The sequence below is a fragment of the Taudactylus pleione genome, unplaced genomic scaffold, assembly GCF_031769625.1.
Source record: "Taudactylus pleione unplaced genomic scaffold, aTauple2 ptg000066l, whole genome shotgun sequence".
Taxonomy (NCBI): Eukaryota; Metazoa; Chordata; class Amphibia; order Anura; family Myobatrachidae; genus Taudactylus; species Taudactylus pleione.
Genome location: NW_028284468.1, coordinates 31869952 through 31891125, shown reverse-complemented (window position 1 = coordinate 31891125; position 21174 = coordinate 31869952). Strand labels below are relative to the sequence as shown.

General features: G+C 42.9%; 1 pseudogene; it reads left to right on the top strand.

Moving 5' to 3' along the window:
- Nucleotides 1-279: 279 nt before the first annotated feature.
- LOC148534558 (5S ribosomal RNA) lies at nt 280-398 on the top strand (annotated as a pseudogene).
- The last annotated feature ends 20776 nt before the right edge of the window (nt 399-21174 follow it).

Sequence of the window (21174 nt, the reverse complement as noted above, 5' to 3'; positions counted from 1 at the left end):
TTACTCTTGATACAATGGTCCACAAAGGATTCAATGGCTATTACGAGATCGCACCATTCCTCTAGAAGGAGACAAGAGATGAATACAATTGTTTTTTTCTACTACTATAACATCATTTCCCATTTTTGATGGGTGCCCAAGTGGGGTAATTTGAATTGTGCTTGGATAGTACTTGGGAGGGAGACCCCCAAAGAATACCAGGTGTGGTAGATTTGACTTTTCCTTTAATTACTACTATTAAATCTAAGTGGTGATTAGATGGTGAAGAGCCTTGGGAATGTCTACTACCATACCAGTGTGCGTGTGCCCAATCTTGTTTGATCTTGGAAGCTATACACAACTGGGCCTGGTTAGTACTGGGATGAGGGACCTCCTGAGAATACCGGGTGTTGTAGTTAATCAGAGTCCAGGCTTTCTTTACACCAGCCCATGAGGGCTTCACCTGAAGATCGGAATCCAGTCTCATGTGGAAATGGAAAAGATGAGAAAAGAAAAAGGACTATATGCAATAATCATTCAGAAACCTCTACTCTTGGAAAGGAACATTTTTTTTTAATAATTCTGTACAACTTGGAATCTAAACCCCATGGGAATTCAAACACCATCAGTCTCTGCTTTTAATTTTAACATGTACTTTTAACCTATTTATCATTAGTCCCCTATCTCTTCCCAACTAAAAGAAGAAGGGACATAATTATTAACTTTCTCATTTGGAACTGTACTATACCCATTATCATTTATTATTTATTTATTGTTTATATATATTTTAGGAATGGCATCTATTAGCTATACTTAGTGACATCAACTATTTATTTCTATCAACAATATTCCTTTCATACTTGCACACATAATTGATCTTTTTATGGCTTATACATAAAGTATCTAATTACATCATATGATGATTTGTACCAAGGATAGTGATATTACCTATTGGTGGACAGCTTTATGCTCAAAGGTCCAGATCCGCATAATTTATGACTGATTTTATCTATTTCTAGATATGGCCCATTATTATTAAAAGGTATCAAAACCAATGGACAATAATGATGGCAACTAAGGGCGGAAGTTAACCACACTTTTCATAAGTGCTGGCGGAAGTGCATGACATGGACTGCATAACACAGATGGGTAGCTGGAGGAAGTATGGAGCGCTGCACGTGACCAAGTGTCATAGACGCATGACGGAAGCACGCAAGCGGGAGTTCGGCATTGCTATGGTGTTCCGGAGTGAGGCACATGACCGGACGTGACGGAGGAATGATGAAAGGCAGGACGATTATGTTAGCCTTTCCCGGAGCGGGACATGTGACCGGACATGATGTAATAGGCCTGGCGGAAGTATACACATGTAAGGGCGGAGGCATGTGATTATTTTAGACCTGATGCTCTAAACTAACTAAAAGTTTTTATGGACATTGCCAAAAGTTGTTATGGACATTGCCTATGGTGAACGTTTAGATACTAGGCGCCCCCTATAAAGATATGCACCATATTTGAATTTTTGACATGTGATCCACATGCACAATTGAACTGTGACACGGACGTTCTCAGTCCCTAATAGAAGGTGGAAATGGGGTATAAGTAGGTGACCACCATTCCCTAACCTTCATCCCCGGGAAGAAGTCAACGGATGAAACGCGTTGGACCATTATCGCTTGCCCATGAGATTTACATCCAGACTCTCTTGCATTGATATTCAGATAAGCTAAATTCTCCTATTCACTTCTGAAAAACGAACCATTTTTTATTGCTTATATATATATATATATATATATATATATATATATATATATATATATTATTGCTATTTGGTGGTAATTCCTCTTTTAGGAACCACAGTGTTTATTTTTATCTTTTTTAAACTTTATTTTAACTGGTATTTTAAATGGTATTAGCAATCTTTTGTCACTTCATTGGTCTATGCTGCTAAAGTAACTTTCATTGCACTAAGCACTTTATTATTTTATGTTTTAATATACATTTGTTTAGCTGATTATTAAGCACATTTGCACGTAGCACTTTATATATATCACCATGTCTCAATAGCAGGTTGGTCGCCCACAGTCAATAACCCCCCTTTTCTATTTAAAAAGTAGTGTATTCACCAACACTACAGACTATTGACATAGGAGCAGACGCCCATGTAGGTTAACGCCTTTGGGATTACTTGCATCGTGTTTCACTTCCTTATATTACACCAGTGATTAATTGATTGGTTTAGGTACTGGCGCCGAGTTCATAAATTATTTGTGCAAACAGTATCATAATCTATATTTTATTTCCTTGGGGCATCATTGTGTTTGCATACATACAATGCCACTAATGTGCATAGAGTGCAATTGCCACTGAAGAGTAGCAATGTCCCCATATGTGCACACGGTTATGGTAGAAAAGATAGACAGTAAAAAAGTTGACAGTGTCTAGATAGACACCAGATATTAGATGGTCAATTGGTCGACAGGGACAAAAGTTTGAAAATGCTGACATAGAAGACGGTGGATGGGTACAAATGGTCGACATGGTCAAAAGGTCAACATGAAAATAATCGACACACAAATGATCGACACAATTTTTTTTAACCATAATCTTCACCCTAACCCTCCCCTTGGTGCCTAACCCTCCCTCCTGGTGCCTAACCTAACCATTGGGGTAGGTGCTTGACCATAACTGTCCCTTCTAGTGCCTAACCCTCTCTTCTGGTGCCTGGTGTTGGGGTAGGTGCCTAACCCTAACTGTCGCAATAAGTGCTTAACTCTAACCCTTTGGTAAGTGCCTAACCCTAACAAAAAAAAAATGTGTTGACCATTTGTGTGCTGACTATTTTCGTGACAATGTCAACCATTTGTATTTGTCAACCTTCTTCCATGTCGACCTTTACTCTGTGGACCGATTGTCTCTGTTGACCTTTTGTCCCTGTCGACCTATTTACTGTCTAACATCTGATGTCTATCTAGACACTGTCAACCTTTTTACTGTCTATTTAAAGTCCGGGTACCTGTGCACACCATCATGTTGCCTCTCCTTACCATATCTTCAATCTTTTAGTTTCAAATTAGTAATATAAAGTCAGTCATCAGGTGGAAATACAAATTACTTGAAGAGCGCTTCAATTGTTCAAATGCTACTTCCATTGTAGTCAACAACAGTTTACATTTGAAAAACAGCATTCTCTATAGCAGAAAGTAACATTATAGATACAATAGCTAGCACAACATATTTAACACTGTCTTTAAAATCTGACGGGGAATTATATCTTTCCCAATACACCTGGCTCTTAAAAAAAAAAAAAAAAAAAACACAACCAGAAGTCACATGGGGTGAAAGAAAGTGATCAATGTGGCCAAGATGTCTGAAAGTAGTGGCTGATGACCCTTTCTTTGGTAAAGTGTTGCTTTGGCAATTGTAGCACACTTCAAGTTATTTGTATCACCCCATATATATTTTTTTCCAAATAAATAATATGCTCTGCTGTCCACATTTCTCTTCTTCATGAGCTTTAGAACTTGCTCCAGAGTGCTCTGAATAGCTCATACATTTGTTAATATTATTAAAGACATTTTTATGTAGTTTGATTTATAGTTTAAAGTTGATGTTCATCTTTACTTAATAGTACCCACAGTTTGTGAATTATAAGTGTTACAAATATTTAATCATATAATTATTACTGCAAATATTAGATCTCTTACAGAAACAGCCAACAGGACTTTGAAGGTGAACAAACCCTTTAAATGTCCCTATATCCCACTTTCTGTTTCTCACCTTTAAAATTCAATGCGTGAACATATTTCATATCTGTACTACCTAGCTTGTAATTATAAGGAGCACGTTTATGAATGTGAAAGGTGTGATCTCTCAGTAGTATACAAACGGCTCCACCTTGGAGGCCAAGTCATTAAAAACTCTCCTACCTAGTGGCAATGTCAATGCTGTGGCAGAGGCCAAATTTCCCTGCACATGTGGCTATTTCTTTATTCCTGAAGAGCACTGAATAATACTGAAAAGTTAAGTCACTGTAGCCAGACAAGCATTATTTAAGAGAAAATATTTCTAAAGTTTAATGTGGGTATTATATTTACATTTGCTCATTTACTTTTGCATTAACTTCATTACTTGTTTTTTAAAAATTCTTACTGCATTATATGTAATCAATTTGATTACATTATTCGTAATGCAAGTGACTTAACTAACAATTGTTGTGATCTTAAATTATTGGCTTCAATTATAATACATTGTTAAAGGTAAAGCTATAAAATGTGCTGTCGGGATTGAGACCGGTAGGTATGCGGCCGCCGGTCTCATAACATATTTGTATAGCAGCAGTGGTGTTGCTGGGTTTGATGACACCCAGTGTGCTGTACTCACCCTGTCACCCCTCCTAGAGTCCTCTGTGTCTGGAAAAGGTGCACAAATGCACGCAAAAGGGTTATGATCTTGTGCCAATGAAAAGAGAGGTGTCAAGCCCTTGTTCTCATCATATTGGGGGTTTGCCCAGCACTCGGGGAGCCAAAGGCAGCCCCCTGCCTCTCTATTGGCACAGTGGATGATGCACACAGTGAATGAGTTTCCTGCGACATCCATTTAGTGTTGGGAGAGGCTGGGTGCAGCCCAGCAGCTGCCGGAGTGCTGGGCTTGCTCGCAGTGTGATGAAAAATGGGGGTGTAACACATGGTCATGCCCGACATGCTGCCAGCATTTGGGGACGGTGACTGGAATTGTTGTAGAAAACAATAGAGTGTCAGCCCTGTTTCTGGGTGTGCCGCAGCCAGTGGCAGCTTCACTGACCCCAGCAGTGTGATTTGTCTAACATCCTGAGTAACCTGAGGGTTACTAAGATTCCGATGTTTACATAGTTCTTCCGATGGCTGTGTCTTCAGCAATGGGCATCTTTTTTATTAAGACACCTCCTGCGGCTTTTACATATTTTAGCATAGCTGCTCTGTCTGTACTGTTCCGTAAATCTCTGAATCAGGCCCTGTGTTTGTTGCCTTATCATTGGAAAGCCAAAGTCATTGCTCTCTGGAATCAGGAAAGAATAGCATTAGATTCCAAGCTTACTGTTTAGCATCTAATCCAATAGAGGATTACAAATACATGCATGTTATACTGTAGGTCAGTGATCGTCCAGAAACAGGGTACTCCTACAGAACTTTGGGCCTGATTCAGACCTGTTCGCAAGGGCTGAGTGCTCGCAAACGGGTCGATGGTGGCCCAGAGTGCATGCGCACGACAGAGCCGGCTCCATTGTGTGCATGCGCGAGAACCGGATAGCGATGGGCACTCCGTCACTCCGAGTCTTGCACCAAAGGGGGCGAGCTGTTGATATTGAGTGTCAGTTCGCCCCCTTTGGTGGGCGGGCCGGGGGGGGTGGCTGGCCAAACGGAGGCGTTCCCATGAGAACGCCTGTCTTTTGGGGGCGGCCCCACTGACATCACAAGTGATGTCAGTGGAGAGCTTCCGGCTCTGTTAGAGCCAAAAGCTCTCTGGGGCTTGCGGCCACAAGACCCTACCACAAGGGTCTCGTCGCAAGCCCGATGGTCGTGATGGTCTTGACCATTGCGACCATCATCATGGGCGCTCGCTGTAGCTGTGGGTGGTCACCCACAGCTATGTGAGCGGCCAGGAGGCCGTTCAAAAAAAAAAAAAGCCCGGCCCTGATTCAGAGTGAGAGCTCTGTCAGATCGACTGGGTCTGAATAAGAGCCTTTGTGTGCACTTTAGAGTAAAATACTGAAGTTTTGAGGTTTTTTTTCTAAATCTGTTGAATAATAATCCATGTTGCTATTACTGTATACCCATGTCTTGCAAGTTAGTGTGTGTTTAAAGTATAGTCTATTGAGATAACTGAGAAATTGCACTATTCTTAGGTATAGCCAAAGTGGTTCTGCAGCAGCAAAGATAAAGAAACCTGTTGGAAAGAGTTGTTGTCCATTGCCTATTCACTACGGTATTGCTACTACTGCAATCTCCTGTCATATGTATAGTGATCATCAGTGACCTGCCCTTAATCTACATCCTCCTACCACCCTTCAATAATCTACTTGATTATTCTATTTACCAATGCCTATTTAATGTGTGTATGGGGCTAGCCTTTCTGCTACAGCCTGTACAGTGTAATTGCCGAAGTAGAAGGAAGATCTGCTGGAGCTGTCATCTCAGCTGTAAGGTACCATCTACACCTAACATATCTGGGCCCACTACAACACCCGAGATACCATACCTGTACTTTATTTATTACCATTTATATAGTGCACACATATTCTGCAGCACTTTACTTGGCCATTCACATCTGTCCCTGCCCCAATGGAGCTTACAATCTATATTCCTTACCACATGCTCACAGACACACACACACACACACACACACACACATGCTAAGGTTAATTTTGTTGGGAGCCAATTAATCTACCAGTATATTTTTTAAATGTGGGAGGAAACCGGAGAACCCAGAGGAAACCCACACAAGCACAGGGAGAATATACAAACTGCACACAGTTAGGGCCATACTTGGAATCGAACCCATGACCTCAGTGTTGTGAGGCAGTAATGCTAACCATTACACTGTCTGTGCTGTACATTTGCACTTTTGTAAGAGGATAATGTATATTTCTCATGGCAGCACTGCAGCAAGCCCCTGAACTCTGTGCCTAAACCCAAAGAGGTTTTCATTACTAGGGTAAATTTACTAAGATTCGAGTTTGGTCGAGATTGCAATTTCCTGTGAGTTTAGGCATTTTTTTAAACTCACAAATTTACTAAAGACAAACTCAGGTGAGTTTGGGTGAGATTTCTCTCTTTTCACTGGTAAAAATCGGGTGAGATCACAAACTCGAATCAACTCACTATTGGACAAACTCGGAAGTACTTTTCATGAAAAAGATGCAACTCGGGAATTACCAAGAATCGTGATTACAAGCAAACTCACTGATAAATTGAAGTTTCAAACACTCCACCTCCTGAGCTGCGAGTTTGGCAGAAACATACACAGATCAGTGTGATTTGTGTATGTTACTGCCTGTATACCTAATCTAAAGTGTTTATTTAAAAAAAAATAAAAGGACGTAGGGTCCCCCCTCCAAAAGCATAAACAGCCCCGGGCTACTCTGCCAGTCCTGGTTTTAAATATAGGGGGAAAAAAATGCATAGGAGTGAGTGGGATAGGTGTATGTATTAAAGTTATACTGTATACAGTGTGTGTGTACTGTGGTTATTTAACTATTTATTTTACAGTGGGGGTAGATGTAGTTCCACAAGTGCCAAAGGTCAGGCATGCTGACACCTGTAGTTCCACTGAAAATTACAATAGTTTAGAACTATTTTTACAATACTATTACCCCCGTACCCACAGTCCAGGGGTGCGGGGAAGAGCCCCAGGCTTCAGCCTAAGCCTGGGGTTTCAGGAGAGGGGAGACCCCTTCTTGGGGGGCCCCCACCTTCCCTGAGATCCCTGGCTTGGGCTGACCAGCTTGTGGTGTTAATGCTTTAGCCATGGAGACACGGTGATAGGGTCTCCTGGCTGTGGCATTACACCCCGGTCAGTTTTGGTCTGGTGCTGGTTTTAAATATAGGGGACCCCTTTGCATTTTTTCCCCCTATATTTAAAACCAGGACTGGCCCTGCAGCCAGGTGCTGGTTCCTAAATTATGGGGGAACCCTACCTGTTTTTTCCCTGTAATTTTAGGAACCAGGACAGGCTGAGCAATCCGGGGCTGGTTATGTCTTTTTGGGGGGGACCCTACGTAATTTTTTTGTACATTTAACCCTTTTTTTTTTACAGTTACAACACACAAGCAGCCTTAACAGATCTCATTGATATGTGCAGGCTGCTTGCTCGGGAGAGTTTTGCAGAGAGAAAACACTGCAATCTCGAGTGAGTAATCTCATCTAAACTTGCTACTCAGGGGAGAAATCTCGATCTGCTTCACCATTGGAAAACTCACTCTCAGCTAAACTCACTTCTTAGAAAATTTGTGAGTTTCAGGAGCCTCAAATCACCTGAGTTTTGGCGAAGCTAATTGAGTTTAAAAAAAACTACTCGATCAGACTCGATTTTTAGTAATTTTACCCCCTACTGTCAAACTGAATTCATCACTGATCTGGTGAAAAAACTCAAGATCTTTCAAAAGGGCATGTGATTGGTCATTACAAATATTTGCAGATCTCACCCCCATAACCCTTAAGGAAAAGAGATACGAGCATGGTGACTAGATCCCTTTTGGAACACAAAACCCATTTACCCATTTAGCTGCAATTTACAAGACAGCAGACTTTCATAGCAAAGACCCTCAAACAGGTCCATCTATCTTGGTTTAGGGGACACATTTTGACCCGTCACTTCATGTTCCAATAACCAACCCTCCCAGGGCCGGATTAACGGGGGGGAGACAGGGGCGATCGTCCCTGGGCCCCCACATGTTAAGGGCCGCAGGGAGGCTCCACTTACCAGGTGCCCGCTGTAACCAGCGGGCGCCTGGCTCCCTCCCCGCAGCGGCAGCCGGAGTCAGAGGCTTGAGCTCACGCGAGCTCCAGCTTCCGGCTCACGCAGTGCACTTTGGCAGAGATGTCATGACGACTCTGCCATAGTGCAAAGGAGCAGCCGAGCGGACTGCAGCGGACGCGGGGCTTAGCTTAAGGTAAGTATGAGCTTACTGGGGGCATTACTACAGGGGACATTACTCGGGGGGGAGCATTACACCTGGGGCATTACTCGGAGAGGGGGGAGGCATTACTACTGGGGGCATTACTGGTGGGGGGGCATTACTACAGGGGATATTACTCGGGGGCGGGCATTACACCTGGGGCATTACTCGGGGAGGGGGGAGGCATTACTACTGGGGGCATTACTACTGGGTGCATTACTACTGGGGCATTACTCTGGGAGGGAAGGAGGCATTACTACTGGGGGCATTACTCAGGGGGGAGGCATTACTCGGAGGGGAGACATTACTACTGGGGGCATTAATCAGGGGGTATTACTATTGGGTATTACTATTGGGGGCTCTACTAGAGAGGGAGCATTAGTATTGGGGGCACTAATAGAGGGGCATTACTACTGGGGGCATTTCTATAGAGGGTTCTACTAAAGGGGGAATGACTACAGGAGGCATTACTATTGGGGCACAACTACATGGGTATTAGTACTGGGGGATTTATACAGGGGGCATTACTACTAGGGCATTACTATTGGGCACACACCCAATTACTACTGGGGGGGCATTACTATTTGGGGCACAACTACAGGGGAATTACTACTGGGGCATTTATACAGAGGGCATTACTACAGGGGGCACTACTAATGGGAGTATTGCATAGGGGGCACTGCATAAGGGGCACTACCACTGTGAGCATGGCATATGGGGCACTGCCACTGTGGGCACTGACACTACTGGGGGCTCTGCATAAGGTCTCCATTGCGCATACCCCCAGTTTGTCACATTTAGTAGGGGCCCCCACATGTTTGTTGCCCTGGGGCCCCCACAGACCTTAATCCGGCCCTGAACCCTCCTGTCAGTTCCCCCCTCAGTTGATCTGGATGAATGTGTCATAGAAATTGTACGTTTTTGTCTAAACAAATTCTATTCAGTTCCTTATGCTCAGATTAGGAGACTGGCTACATATGGAGTAAAATACCTGAGTGACAAATTTATTATCCTACCCATTTTCTTACCTCTAAGTGATGTCCTAAATCATCTCTTAGCACAGTGATGCATAATGACTTAGCAATGAGATGTATTAAAAACAGGGTCACCTGCTAGGTGGTACGATAACTCACCTCTCTGTTAATCTCTACCCTGCCTGCATTGCATCAACACTAGGCTCTCTCCTGATGGGCACCCCATGCATTTACAAAATCTCAATCTTAACTGAGGGTGTAAAATCAACTCAGCTTTTCATGTCTTAGTACGTGCCACATAATACTATGCTGTCATAGCTTGCTATGTTCACACAGCTTGAAGGCGCCACAGGTGAAATCTGATTTTTTCACAATCAGCTTTTTAATACATACGTCATGACACCTCAGTCTGTCCCCTCCCTGTCCAGTCCTGCCCACTCCTCTTCCCACCGTATCACTTACCTCATACTCCTCTTCAGCTGGTCTGCTCAGTACAGTAGTTGAAGTGGTAGCCAGTGGTTGGGAGTAAGGGTGCCCGGCACCCACTGCGCATGACACCGATAGGACACCTTTGGGCATTAAAAAATAGATTACATTTTTCCACTGCTTGTTCAGGTGCTTGTAGATTTTAGACCCTTTCACTCCCCTCTGCTTGTTTCACCCTATCTCAAATGTTCTAAAACTTGGGGCCTGATTCAGACCCACTCGCGAGCGCAAGCAGGTCGATATAGGCCCAGTGCACATGCGCATGATGGAGGCGGCTCTGTCGTGCACATGCGCGAGACCCGGATAGCGATGGGCAAGCCGTCGCTCCGGGTCTCGCTACAAAGGGGGCGTGCTGTCGATGTTGAGTGACAGCATGCCCATTTGGTGGGCGGGCCGGGGCGTGGCTGCCCAGACGGAGGCGTTCCCATGGGAACTCCTACCGTCTGGGGCCGGCCCCGCTGACATCACAAGTGTTGTCAGTGGGAGTGCTTTTGGCTCTATCAGAGCCAAAAGCACTCTTGGGCTTGCGGCAACGAGACCCTACCACAAGGGTCTCGTCGCAAGCCCGATGGTTGCGATGGTCTTGACCATCACGACCATCTTTTTGGCCGCTCGCTATAGCTGTGGGTGGTTACCCACAGCTATGCGAGCGGCCAGGAGGCCGCTCTAAAAAAAGAGAAGGATGGCCTTGATTCAGAGTGGGCTCTGAATCAGGGCCTTGGTCCTCAGGACTCCAGTGCATGTTTTCCAGGTCTACTCACAGAATCAAGTGAAATAATTAGCTCCACCTTTGAATCTTTTAAAATGTGGCAATGAGTAATGACTACACCTGTGTACCAGCTAAGTGGCCAGAAAACATGAACTGTTTGAGGTCCTGAGAACTACTGCTCCCATCTCATTTATTCCATCTAAAACTATCTCTGAATAAGGGAGGCTCTAGACACCCAACCTGTACCATTTGTGAGGCCAGTAATTATCAGCATTGGTTAAGGTACACAGTTTCCTCAATTCATAGCATGTTAAAAAGGATTAATTCAAGAGAAATACACATTATTTTGGCCCACATAACATTTACCCAAGAATGCGTTTAATCTTTGTTAAATCAACTCTTGCAAAAACTAATTGGAGCGAGCATCATTCTTCACCTGGTCTAATTTTGTTACCTTTGTTATAATATGATTACTAAAATTCAGTAAATGGAATCTCCACTCCTCTGTTAGAGTTCACTAATTAATAGCGACTTAGGTCCCAAAGGATCAATGTAGTTATTGTGTATGAAGTAGTTACATAGACTGTGATCAGTACTTCCTGGTTGACCGAATGCCAGTCAGCACAGTCACTGGGAGCCTTTTTATCAGTTGCTCTACTTGTTATTCCCCTCTGCCAGTCAGTCTGACTGGCTCCCATGCCATATAGAATGAAATTCATACAACTCTCCTACAAAACCCTCAACCACTTCTACTTCCTTCACAGTTGTGCAAGCAGAGAAACCAGCAGCAGGTTACTGAGGATAACACTTTACTGCTGCCTGGGAAGGGAGAGACTGTGAGGGAAGCGGAGCTATATTGAGACCTGGCTGCGGGTAGCCACAGTAGCCCTGAGCCCCCTGTGTTGGGCTGCAGGAAGATTGTCTTTCTGTAGCCGAGGGTGGGAGGGGGGGTTTGGGTGATCATGTTAGGTTAGGCTTGCCCCTATGTGGCCTCGTTAGGAGGAGAAAAACAAACAGATGCGCTTACACACAGATAAACCCCTATGTCATTCAGAGCAGCTGACACTTATGAGAGATCCTGCATTACTCAATAAAGAAAAAGCTAAGTAATAGAATAAAGTGTCTGCGCTATTAAATGGCATAACAATAAATAAATATCTCCAGAGCTGTAATTTGTAGTATGTCAGTACACTTTTTATTACATGTAGAAACTAGCTGACTGCAGTCATACTTGTTATTCTATAAACAGACATAAAATAGATACATTAAATTCCAATAGGTAATATACAAATAGAAACAATTGAAATAGTGTTACAATTAACCTCAGCCTGTCAGGGCAGAATAACTAGCAAAACTGGATAGTATGAAAAATTCCTTAGTACTTGTACAACAATAAACATGAAATACGTGACTAGTATCATATGATAAGATCCAATGGGGCAGATGTATGAAGCAGTGAAAAGAGTGGAGAAGTGTGCCAGTGGAGAAGTTGCCCATGGCAACCAATCAGCTTTGAGGATGCATTTATCAAGTACATTCTATAAAATGATCGGTAGAAACTGATTGGTTGCCATGGGTAACTTCTCCACTGGCACACTTCTCTACTCTATTCACTGCTTCATACATCTACCCAATATTCCTATAGGAAATTGTCTCAAGGTTCTCCATTGTGTACACTAATCAGTATATCATATATTTATGCTGTGTCAAAAATTCAGACACTTGCTAGCAATAGTGCACTGTGTAGAGAGCCTAGGAAATTCTCTATGAGGGTCAACCAGTTACCGGTGTTGTAACTCCAAACCCTAGACCTGCCTTGAAAATGGTTGATCTGCTCGATGTCTATCACAACCAAACACTGCCTGGTGTGGAAGGGGCAAGCTGGTATATTATATCCTGTAGGGGAAAAGCTCTAAAGCTGGCCACACACTAGACCAACTTACATCCAACCATCCAACTAGTTGATTGGTTGGAAAGAAAATCTGGTAAGGTATGAAACCAAATGACAATCAGGAATTTGCTCCCAAACCCCGGAAAATGGACAAAAACCATTGTTTGAACAAATTGTTTCAATCAAACATTTAACAAACTTGTCTGAACGACCATTTTCATCTGTTTTCAGGCTTTTAGGAGCAAATTTCTGAACATCAATTACTTTCATAGGTTACCAGATTTTGATTCCAAGCAGCCAACTAGTTGGATGGTTGGATGAAAGTTGGTCTAGTGTATGGCCAGCTTTAGTCCCGTTCACTCATGATGGTGGCAACGCCGGCTGCACCGCAGTCACTACGCAAACCCCAAGCTGTCTGTGAGTAGGGAACCAAGAACTTCCATTCAGAGCCGCTTGCAAAAAGTGAGCGCTCACTCTGAATGAGGGTGGCCGCTATGTTTTTTGAAGCCGGCCTCCTGGCCACTCTCTTAGCTGTGGGTGACCACTCACAGCTTTAGCGAGCGGGCAGGTGATGGTCGCGATGGTTGAGACCATCGCGACCATCAGGGCTTGCGACGAGACCCTTGCGGTAACAGCAGGAAGCTCCCTACTGACATCACTGGTGTTGTCAGTAGGGCAGCCTACAAACTCTCAGGCGTTCCTTCAGGGACGCCTCCGTTTGTCCGGCCACCCCCCAGCCCGCCTACAAAACAGGGCAAGCTGTCGATCAACATCGACAGCCGCCCCGTTTTTAGCGACCCCTGGAGCGAGTGATTTCTCACTCACTCCGGGGCTTGCGCACGCACACTGCGCTGACTGGTCCTGGGACAAGCTCACCACTAGGAGTTACTCCTGCCATGCACACATGTGGTATTGAGTTACAATAAACACTATTTTGGTAAATGTAAGTAGGGCCGTAACTAAGGGTGTGCGACCGCTGCTGGGCTCTGTGGCTGGCACTGTCGCTGCCCTATGGGCCTTGCTTCTGGCTAGCAGGGTGCCTGGAATTGTACTCTACAGCCAGGATCACTGCTGCAGTGCCATCCGAGTGTCTTTTAGATGCTCCAGACAGACACCCTGCAGCCTGTACAGCAGATCACTCCATTCAGCGCTGCACTTACTAGTGCTACTGGCCCCGCCCCTCTGTGCAACGTGTTAAGGTTAAAATGAAATACCTCTGTATTGCTTTAAAATAATACATTTTATTCTAAGTGATTTTTTGTGAATGCATTAAACTGTCTTGAGCTAACTATTGCAGTGACCACAAAAGCTTTGGAATGGGTTAACCACATAATAAGAAGTGATTTCATTTTATTCTGGACTATGAGTTATAAGGACACGTTGTAAGTATGAGATATGTCGATGGTAATAGAAACTTATCCTGATACTGTATTGATTGTGGACCCCTAATAAAAGGATTAAAATGATCATGCCACCTGGAAATCAAGATGGACAATGGACCTGTTGACTAGAGACTCTTATGAACTATAATGAACTACTTTATATACCCTCTAAAGTGAAGAGACTGCATTTCTCGTCACGTATCCCAGTAATTTCCCCTGGACTTGCTTTATTTGCCCACTCCCCTGAACGCCCCTTGCTATCCCCTCACCTCCTTGTCACCTCCCTGTCATTCCTTCTGATAACGGATTAACAAATCATGTTTCTGTAATATGATGTATTGCAATGTAATTATGTACACCTATTTCATTAATCATTGTTATTGGAGTGCATAAAATGTATTGTAACCTAATGAAATGTAGGATATCTCACTGATAACTCACTGTGCATGGTCCACGTCTGTGCGCACAATCTTGTGACTGGTCCAGCTGAATAAATCTACCTTTGTTTCACTACAAGCTGTCTTGATGAAGATTTAAAAATATCAAACGTAATTACATCATGCGCGCAACAACATGACGTCAGGTGCTCAGGGGGCGGGGAGGCACAGGGCGTATTTGAGCCCTATTATGGTGCTGAATGTAAGACAAACATGGCTAAAATGTACAATATTGGTGGGTCAGCATATGTATGTAAAAACACATGTAAATGTCATTTCACAACTTTCCAAACAAATAAAAAAAACACTTTGCCGCTGGTTGCTCTGTACTAGTCATACATTAAATAGCTTTGCAATTTAGCAATAGAAAAAAATGTCTAACATACATTATACAATTTAATTACAAACTAATTCTGTTGAAGATGTATCTTTGTTTTCCATCTGACACTCAGCCCTTAGGTAACAAATTCATTTTTATACCCTTATCATTGTATTTTGAGTTCCGAAAAGAAATCTGTACATTTATTTAAAGAAGCTATACTGAGAACCATCTCATAAACCAATCAGAGTATTGCTCATCTGATTCTTTGATAAATATACACAAAAGTGTTATGGTACAATTGTTTTAAATCTTTCTGTGCTATTTTCTAAATTGTCTGACTCCAATCAGCAATCTAATCAGTTATTTCCATAAGTAAATCTTTTTTTGGTAGTAAGATCCCTTTAAACCAAATATGTGCCCTGTGTTCCTCTCTTCTAAAACGAAATCTAGAAATACATGATTATATTGTTTGGGATGGTAAACTGACAGCCAGCTCCACCTGAGGGTTTTCTGAAAGTATGAATTTTGGATGTAATTAACACTTGATACCCAATGATAGTCCCCAATCTGTTTTCTATTCCAAGTGGTTTTTTAGTACATCCTCTCCAAAGATTTGAAATATAACAGCTGTTTGCTTGGCTCACCTTCAGGTGCTGCACTGATGACCTTCAGCACAAGCAACGCATATGCTAAAGTACTGTAGCGTGAGCACCAGGCGGAGAGAGAGCAATTCATTTTATGATACCATCATTTTCTGTGATTGCAACCCAATGCCATTTATGTTAAACTTATCACAGCACTCACTTGCATATTTCTAATGAAAAACAGCAGTAGTCAAGCTTATTTCTGGCTATTAGAAGCTTTTAGAAATATAACACATAGTTGAATGTTAAAAGTCAATGATTATTAAGAGAGAGTCAATTTCAACAGAATGACTGACATTTATTTGTTTTCCTATTGGACAAATCTCATCTGCCATATGTGTATGCAGTGAAGCTTGTAATAGTGTCACTGAGGAGGACTGAACATAAATCCTAGCCATATATTGCTTTAGCAAAGCTAAACATAAATATTATATTAACTCAATTGTGTTATGCGACTGTATCACATACTACCTGGGTTTTTTTTATTAGCAAAATGAAATAATTGTGAATGTGCAGTAACCTATATCAACCAATCAGATAACTGGATGCAATGTCTGTCTTGTACCAAATTCATCGAAGATAATTGCTAAATAGTTATTGTGGATTACTGAACATTTGTAATAAATAACCCCAATGACTATTCAGTGAACTGAAATAATAACAGATCATTGGGCATATATTATATTTATATATATGTATTGCTCAGGTATGAGCTCTACTGTGTATTCTGCATTAGGCTGTGTTTATAGTTCTCAGATACAAGTCCTAAATGGTGGACAATGATACTAAGCTCAGTATATAGCGCTGTTTCTGATCAACAAGTTTTCATTGTTAATTGTTCTTTATTTATAGTACAGTATCTAAGTGTATCAAAAGTTTCTGATCGCTCTTAGCCGCATGACTCTGATCTTCATCTTGTTTTTTAGACTCTGAACATGTTTTTTTCCTTTACTTGTTCCTTCCTATGTCAGTATCTACCTAGTCATGTGAATCTGGACATACTCACCAACGTTTTGTGCAAGCCCTAATGGGAGATGCCATAGATGAAGGCCAATGTGGGAGGGTGCGGTATAATAAATTGCTCTGTCATGGCTCCACCACCTGTGTACAATGCCGTGATTCATGTGTCAACAAGCCCTCTGACTGCGTACTTATATGGGGAATTAGGCAGTTTGGGAAGACTGGCCTATTCTCACAGGAGTCTGGGAGAGCTACCTAACATTTGGGAGTCACTGGGACATTCTGCAAAAGTAGGCAAGTATGACGTGGAGGCCTGAGTTAAGCCAGCATCAACCAATGGCAGTACAGTGGGTCCAAAATAATAGCCAGTGATATCACCCAAAGTCTATGACAAAAAGAACAGTTCTTTGTTACTTACTAGGACAATGACAATAAACATAGCAACAGCCTATATATCATCAATTAAAGTCATCAATATCAAACTATTGTAACCATATAATTTAATTGGGAATAGTTGCAAAAATAATTTTCATACAGTATATAGCATGCTTAGCAGGGGCAACACTGGGGAGGTGTCTCAATTGCACCAACTATGGTGCATGCAGAGTTCAGGAACACTCATGTACTATATTGTAGACATTACAAACTTGGTTTATTTTACATGTTTCTGACAGTTCACAAGTTTTTTTTAATCTCGTCTTTGACTTGTTCATAGGTCTTTTCATGTTTAAGAACGATGGTTCCCTAAGACCCTGCATTGACTCTTGGTGGGCTCATCTAAATCCATATTAAAAATTAATGAATATGCCTCCGACTGATTTTTGACCCCTTTCAAAGACACTGGGGGGTGATTCAGAGGTGGATGCAGGTAAAGCATGCATCCATGGCGCACTGTACATGTGTCCAAATGTTTACTGCTGAGAGATGCAGATCGAAATTACATGGAGAGCCATACTATTTAGATGGCAATTTGTGGGTGGTAACTGGGTGGGTGGCTAACAGTTGTAGGCATGTCAGTGACTGTCTCTAAAGACACAGTTGCACCGATACCCCGCCCATGTTCACTCGGACATCCTGTGCCTGCCGCCTGCCACAGGCAGGTGTATGTTCGAAGGCAGAGCTGATGGTGCATTGATAGTGTGTCTTTGTACACATCTTGGAGAATTTGCTATGTAGTCAGTGGGCATCTCAATAGGATGCCAATCAGCCGCAACATTAGCATAAAGACTCAGTAGCAGCTGTGACAAAAGTTGCAGCCACTACTGCGCCCACCTCTGAATCACCCCCTCTGACTTTTGTCTGGTTACAGTCTTCATCAAACTGGTTCTACGTGGGGCCTATAACCTGATCATTGTGTAAATGTGTTAATGTGTGAGATTAGCTGTAATATGACCTTCAACACAAGGGATGGCTGCTGGATTATTAACTATTTGCCAAAATGTAGGAAATGTGTCTTTACCTAGTCAAGAGTGAACATCCTAGGACACAATATTTCCACACACAGCATTGAAATAGAGCTCTGTGCTGTGCTGGATTGTCTGGTGCCCAGAGAGGTCAAGGCAGTCCAGGGGTTTATGGGTTCACATTTCCACTGTAAGAAGGATGTTCTTGCTCATGCTTACTGTGGAAGTTGAGTGCCACCAAGAATACATCATCTAGTAGATCATCATTTCAACAGATCTGCGAAAGACATGTACAGTATTACCTTATGCACTAAATGGGTTTTGGTCTGGAAAACCACATTTTCATTAAGTTGACTAATGTTGTTCACACATCAACTCTACTTGCCAGAATCTTCAGGCTTCATCCCAAAGCTACATTGTAGCTACCCAGGAGGATGTACATCAAGGCCAGCTGGACCAGGTATGTATGGGAGGTGCTCCCTACAGGAGTTACCTACACCTTAACCACTTCAACCGCATAATTCCAAACTGCATCATATCTGTATATTATATGTCACGGTACTAAAACTAATACTGAGTGTTGACAGAGACCCAGACCAGAGGTGCGGAGTCTAACCCGCTGACGGTGTTCACCAGTGACCCCCGCAAGGAGATATGGGCTTTGCAGCATCTGACGTGCAGGTCATGGCCCTCTGGCTGGGTCACTCAATACTAGCACTGAAACAAGGGAAAGGAACAGAAACTGTGAGTCTGTGGTTATCGGAGGGAACCGATGATCTATGGTTATCGGTGGGAACCGATGATCTGTGGTTATTAGTGAGGACCGATGAGTGATGGTATTTGATGAGCTATAATAATCGATGAACTGTAGTAATCGTCAGGAACAGATAAACTGTGAGTATTGGCGGGTACTAATAAACTGTTAATATCGGCTGGAACCGATGAACTTTGAATAGATGTACTTTGAATATTGGTTGGAACCAATGGACTGTGATAATTGGCTGGGACCGATGGACTGTGGTAATTGGCTGGGAATGATGGACTGTGGTAATCGGCTGGGAGCGATGGACTGTGGTAATCGGCTGGGAACGTTGGACTGTGGTAATTGGCTGGGAATGATGGACTGTGGTAATCAGCTGGGAACGATGGACTGTGGTAATCGGCTGGGAATGATGGATCCAGAGGTGCAAGATGAAATAGCACAGGAATCACTCTGAGGAGAAAACACAAGACCGCTATCTCCTCACTCAGCTAGGCTGTGAATACAGTTGCACTTGCAGCTTGAGACTCCCAGGCTGCTCCTTTTATCCCCCCTGACCAGTGGGGATTGGGTGCAGAAATCAGCTGACTCAGTGGCAGCTCCAGATTGGCATTGATCTGATCAGCTGATCCTGGGGAAGATGGTGACACCCTGTCTCCTGAGCACATGGAGAATGCTAGACACTGGCACCTCATAGAGGACTCTGCTGCCTCTGACAACGCTGCACACTGGAGCCATGCAGGGAGAATGATCAGCACTAAAGGACTGGAAGCGTACATCCACATAATCTGCAGCTCAGGTCTAACTTATCAGCTGGATTGCCAAAGTCTGCCTGTAGCCAGGAGTTTGCAACTCTCACAGGCAGAGAGACTCACAGGTGCGCAATCAGTCCAGGAGATGAATCCAGCAGCTAGCAAACACAGACATGCTGTAGCCTGCAGGCAAATTATTATTATTATTATTTTATTATTATTATTATTATCCTTTATTTATATGGTGCCACAAAGGTTCTGCAGCGCCTTACAAGGACAAGGACAAGGTTTATAGACATAGCTGCATAACACAAGCAGCAGGACATGAGCAACCAAGTGTTAGGTGCCATTGTGGGGAGTAAGGAGTAAATTATACTATTACTACTACTAGTAGGGGGAGGAGAAGCACGTGAGGGATGGGGGCCCTGCTTGTGAGAGCTTACATTCTAAAGGGAGGGACAGACAGAGGCGACACAGATGGGGTAGAGAGGGAGGAAGGAGCATGGAGCAGTGGGTTAGGATATGTGCTGCGAAATGTGTGTATTTAAGATGACCTGATGTTATGTCAAAATTAAGTCCTTCATTTATCTCTCTCAATGACAGAAAATAGATTTTGTTTATGTGTTATTTACATGAGAGATGTACAAAATAAAGTTGTAGTAATTTAATTATTGTGTGTTACATTTTAGCATCTAAATACATCCTGATAAAAAATGAATATATTATGAGACTGTCCAGTCATCCTAATACAGTAGTGTTGACTTTAATCCCAGCTGCTGGGTGCTATGCCATGCTCCTGTGAGTGGGTGCATCTCTGATGCTAGACCCACCCACAAATGGGTGCAACCATGCCTAACATGCTGTGGTCCCACAGGATGTTGCTGTACCCAGGCCCAGAATTCCTCTTGCAGCCATGGAGGTGACAGGCAGCACCAGGAGGACATAGGGCTTAGTGGTGTGGTAGCAAGGCCATGGAGGAAGGTGGTTGAGAGTGGAGGAAGAGGAAAGGAGGAGGAAAGAAGCAGAGGGTTGGAAAGCAGCCTGATGAGAGAAAGAAGGGGAAACAGCAAACGGAGGAGACAAGAGGGGGAGGATAGGGATGGATAAAGTAGAGGATTATGTGGACTCTGAATAAGAGGGGTGTTTGAAGTAAGAGTGTTCATACTGTGGACGAGGTAATAAGTGAGATGAAAACTGGAGTGGAGGCTGTGTGATATACAGACAGTGTGGATTAAAGTTGTTAAATGTTCAAACATACAGATAAAAGAACAGTGCTGCTAATGTATGAGCGCAGCTCCAAAAATGATATATAAAGAGAGGTTTGTGAGTAGTGGCTGCAGGAATTAGTTATTATACGAATGATTAAAGTGGACAGATGTGACACAATGGCAAAAGGCAATACAGTACAAACAAGATTTTGTGTATTATGAGGGCAAAAATTACAATGTACCGAGCCGATCCAGTCGGAAGTGTTATGATCAACAAAGATCAATCAACAGGAGCAGCATGCAGATAGGGGAGTACTTGCAATGTCCAAGCAGTGACTGCAGTAAGGAGTTTCCTGGATATTCATAAAGCAGAAGATGGTGAATTTGGTAATTCACATAAATATGTTGCTTGTTGTCGTTCAGAAGGTGATCTGGTTTTGAGGATGTTTTCCCTCAGTTTTCCTACAGATTAATTCCGGCGTATCTCTGTCTTAGTTATCAATTGTAATTACACTTATAATCTAACACTAATGCAACCTACGTCTATGCAGCCTTACTGATCACTAATAACTTAGGTTACAAACATGTCTCTATGTGCTTACTGATTGGGA